Source organism: Rhinopithecus bieti, unplaced genomic scaffold (assembly GCF_001698545.2).
Source record: "Rhinopithecus bieti isolate Rb0 unplaced genomic scaffold, ASM169854v2 repeat_26587, whole genome shotgun sequence".
NCBI classification, from domain to species: domain Eukaryota; kingdom Metazoa; phylum Chordata; class Mammalia; order Primates; family Cercopithecidae; genus Rhinopithecus; species Rhinopithecus bieti.
The window spans coordinates 1-4,553 of record NW_016838421.1 but is presented as its reverse complement, the minus strand read 5'-3'; the positions used below and the strand labels follow the sequence as shown (position 1 = coordinate 4,553).

At 42.5% G+C, this 4,553-nt stretch overlaps 1 pseudogene across 1 annotated transcript; it reads right to left on the bottom strand.

Moving 5' to 3' along the window:
* Positions 1-691: 691 nt before the first annotated feature.
* LOC108524882 (ATP synthase F(0) complex subunit C3, mitochondrial pseudogene) lies at positions 692-1,258 on the bottom strand (annotated as a pseudogene). Its single transcript, XR_001884154.1, has one exon. The product of XR_001884154.1 is annotated as an ATP synthase F(0) complex subunit C3, mitochondrial pseudogene (transcript).
* Between the last annotated feature and the right edge of the window lie 3,295 nt (positions 1,259-4,553).

Here is a 4,553-nt window from a genome sequence, read left to right as displayed (position 1 = left end):
AAAAGTTTGACCAAGAAGCAACATAAAGTATTAACAGCAAAATACTCTTGAACCAGCTATCATCCCTAAGACTCCCACTATAAACATGTTAGCAACAGTGAAAAACGCTGCCTTACAGCAACTTTTGGCTGTAAAAATCGAGCCAATTCAGTCTACTCTTTGATATTTGGTTTTTAATAGTCTTGTCCAAGTAAGAAACTAGCTGCTAGTTGGACTGAACCTGTTCTGAAAAGACATGGAAGATTCATTATAAGCACACAGTTGCTTAATGTGAGACTTACTGAAAATAAAATCACATTACCTCCCAGCTTAAGGCTTCATTTCCTAAAAGCTGACGTGATTTATTTTTAGAACCAACCGCCTGGAAGGTGATTCTGATTTGAAGTATTCTAACTGATGTTAGACCTTAAAAACACAAGACCGTCTTGAGTATTAACTATCTTTAATTAATCATATTTTATAGAAGCTCAAAACACCCAAATATTTGTCCTTTATGTGAATAAACAAAAGCCCTGTGAATTACAATATGCAGAACACTATATAAAAGAATTCCCATAAAAATTACATTGGGATATTTTCATCAGTGGAGCAACGCTGTAGCTTCCTCTGAATTGGACAGCATCTGTCTGAATGCACATTCTTCTTTGTGATAATCCAAACTTAGTGTAAGTACAAATCACAGAAGAAATTGAAGTTTTCATCTTTAATGAAATGACTTTGGAAATAACGTACATTTCCATGACACCAATACTACAGTTTTCGGAGTCACAGTAAGATACACAGAATTACATCTGTAATTAATAAGAATGCCAACATGTCAAGCAGTAATTTGTTACATGGCAAACAAAATCAAGAAAGCAACCATCAAACAAAAGAGACCCATAGCTTCAGACAAGGCAAATCCCAGGAGAGCATATGAGAACAGCTGCTGCTTCAGTGAAGGGTTTCTGGCACAACCAATGATAAGGCTGCCAAAGACTGTTCCAATACCAGCACCAGAACCAGCCGCTCCTACTGTTGCAGCACCTGCACCACTAAATTCGGCAGCAGTATCAGTGTCTCTGCTATTTACACTGGTCTGAAACTCCCTTTGGATTAGCTGAGACACACCATTCTGGGCCCCATTAAATACCGTAGAGCCCTCTCCAGTCCTAGCCGCTGGTCGAGATAACACTGATGCAGAAATTGGTCTGTATGCAACTCTGGATCCAGCTCAGATCAGAGCGGGGGTGCAGGCGAGCTTGGTGCAGGCGAACATGTTACACTCTTTGGGACCACGCGGCTGGAGATATTGGGTGACAGGCGACGTGGGCTCCTCTCCTGCTTCCTCTCTTCCATGAGGTGGTGGAGGCACCGGTGGTGGCAGAGGTCGAAGTAATGGGACTCTATTTTTTTATTATTATTATTTTTTGAGACAGAGTCTTACTCTGTCACCCAGGATGGAGTGCAGTTGTACGATCTCTGCTCACTGCAAGCTCCACCTCTTGGGTTCATGTCATTCCCCTGCCTCAGCCCCCCGGGAAGCTGGGGCTACAAGTGACCCCCCCCACACCGGGCTAATTTTTTTTTTTTTTTTTTTTTGTATTTTTTTGTATTTTTAGTAGAGATGGAGTTTCACCATGTTAGCCAGGATGGTCTAGATCTCCTGACCTCATAATCCGCCCACCTCAGCCTCCCAAAGTGCTGGGATTACAGGCGTGAACCACCACGCCCGGTCACTTTAAAATGGTTATTTGAGGCCAGGCGTGGTGGCTCATGCCTGTAATCCCAGCACTCTGGAAGGCTGAGATGGGCGGATCACTCGAGGCCAGGAGTTTGAGACCAGCTTGGCCAACATGGTGAAACCCCATCTCTACTAAAAATACAAAACTTAGCTGGGCATGGTGGTGCACACCTGTAATCCCAGCTACTTGGGAGGCTGAGGCACGAGAATCTCTTGAACCTGGGAGGTGAAGTTTGCAGTGAGCTGAGATTGTGCCACTGCACTCCAGCCTGGGCGACAGGGAGAAATTCTATACCCCTGTCCCCACAAAAAAGGTTATTTGACCCCCTGCCTCTCCTCCATGCACCCTTCCTGCCCCCTTCACCTTCCCTCTTGCTAGGTGACCAGGAAGGAAGAAGCAATTTAGTCAGGATGGCTAAAGGTGACCCCAAGAAACCAGAGGGAAAGGTGTCTGTTGATGTCTTCTTTGTGCAGACATGCAGAGAAGAACATAAGAAAAACCCAGAGGTCTCTGTCAGTTCTGCAGAATTTTCCAACAAGTGCTCTGAGGTGGAAGACAATGTCTGGCAAAGAGAACCCTAAATGTGATGAAATGACAAAGGCAGATAAAGTATGCTGTGCTTGGAAGATGAAGGATTGTGAACCAGTTAAGTGAGGCAAGGACCTTCATGTCTCCAAAAGACCACTGTCTGGATTCTTCCTGTACTGTTCAGAATTTCACCCCAAGATCAAATCCATAAACCCTGGCATCTTTATTAGAGATGTAGCAAAAAAACTGGGTGAGATGTGGGATAACTTAAGTGTCAGTGAAAAGCAGCCTTGCATCACTAAGGCAGTGAAGCTGAGGGAGAAATACAAGAAGGATGTTGCTGACTTTTAAGTCTAACAGCAAGTCTGGTGCAAAGGGTCCTGCTAAAGTTCCCTGGAAAAAGGTGGAAGAAGAAGTCAAAGAAGATGTGAAGAAGAGGAGGAGGAGGAAGAGGAAGAAGAAGGTGATGATGAATAAAAAACTGTTTATCTGTCTCCTTGCGAATACCTTAGAAAGTAGGGGAGGGCCATAATTGACACATCTGTTGTTTGAGAAATGTCTGTTGCCCTCTTTAGGTTTAATTACAGAATTCTATCACAATCATATTGTAGTCTCTCAGAGTGCTCTAAAAATTGACAGTGGTTTACCTGAAATGGTCATGTGTGTCTGGAACACTCTGAAATTGTATCCAAGTTGTACATATTTCCAAACATCCCAAAAATGAAAAGATAATCTCGTGTTTTCCTCACTCTATGCACTTTGCCGTTGGTGTGACAAAGCATTTAAAGATATTTCTGGCATTTTTAAAAACATTTGTAAGGTGGTATTAACTATATGGTTATTGGCTAGAAATCCTGTTATCAACTGTACATATATATAGTTTATGAAAAGAACGAAACAACCAAGACAAACTCTTGGTGCTTGTTTCTTGGCACTGAGCCTGTGCGGGACAACGCCTTTTGGAGGGGTCGTAGTGCACTGTGAGGCTAGTCTTGTTTCCCCTGCAATGTGCATCCATTTAGCTTCAGCTTGTCTTGTTTCTACATACGGTAATGCAACACTGCTACCATTCTTAGCTGTGGACAAAGAGGGGTCAGCTGGCCTGAGAAGTGTTTGGATTTTTTTAGTAAAGTGCATTGTCTAAACTTTCTGAACAAGCTGTAGAACTATTGTCAGCAAAGTAAAGAGCCAGTGCATCAATGAAAGTTCAAGAACCTTCTGTACTTAAATGTGATTTTCAGTGTTCTGGGTTTTTTTTTGTATGTTTAGAATGTTGAAATGTTTTTGAAGTTAAATAGTATTAAAATGATTTTAGAATTTTGCTTCAATAAATTGTTTTTAAAAAGACTAAATAAATGATAATATAAAGCTCAAAGAAACATAACACATTTGAGTGATTGCGGTAGAAGACGAGTTTATGGGGGAACATGTAAAGTCTCAGTGCTAGAACCCATTAGTGAGGGTCAGGGTAGAACCAGCAACAAGTGATCTGCTTTGCAGAAGGAGCCTGGGAGGATTAGGAGATTTACTCAGGGCTGGGGTTGGGCAAGTCTTGATCAGAGTTGTGGTTGCCTTGAGACTTATAAAGGAGAATGCAACGTGAAGTGAAGCAGAGCAGGTTGGGTGGCAGCAAGAGAAGTGAGTTGCAACAGATTATCAGATCAATGGCCTATAGCCCAAAGGCAAGGGGATTAAGACGTAAGAGACATTAATTTGGAATATCAGTGTTTACTGATATTCCAGTAATGGGAGAACAGCTTGGACAAGGATGAATATGGGGGCTATTACCCACAGCTAAGATTTGATATGATTTGGGGATGTGATGTTTGGATAGGATAGCTCAATTTAATGTGCCAGAGTAGAGCAGACGTAAGGTTCTTCATGTCCCTCTACTTAGGAATAAGGTTGGTCCCAAAATATCAGTGAATCTGAGCCTGTAGGTAGGGGTGAAGTAGTCTCAGTTACAAAAATTAGGAATTACAGAGGCCAAAGTAGGTTGCTGAAGGGGTGGCCTGCCCCTCCACACCTGTGGGTGCTTCTCGTTAGGTGGAACGAGAGACTTGAGAAAAGAAATAAGACACAGAGACAAAGTATAGAGAAAGAAAAGCGGGGCCCAGGGGACCGGTGCTGTGCTTACAGAGGACCCACACCGGCACCGGTCTCTGAGTTCCCTCAGTATTTATTGCTCAAAAGATAAGGGAGTAAATCAGCAGTAAGACATATAGATACACGGAGATGTTCCATTTCCCAGGGACGGGCAGGAGACAGATGTTTTTCTTTTTTTTTTTTTTTTTTTTTTTT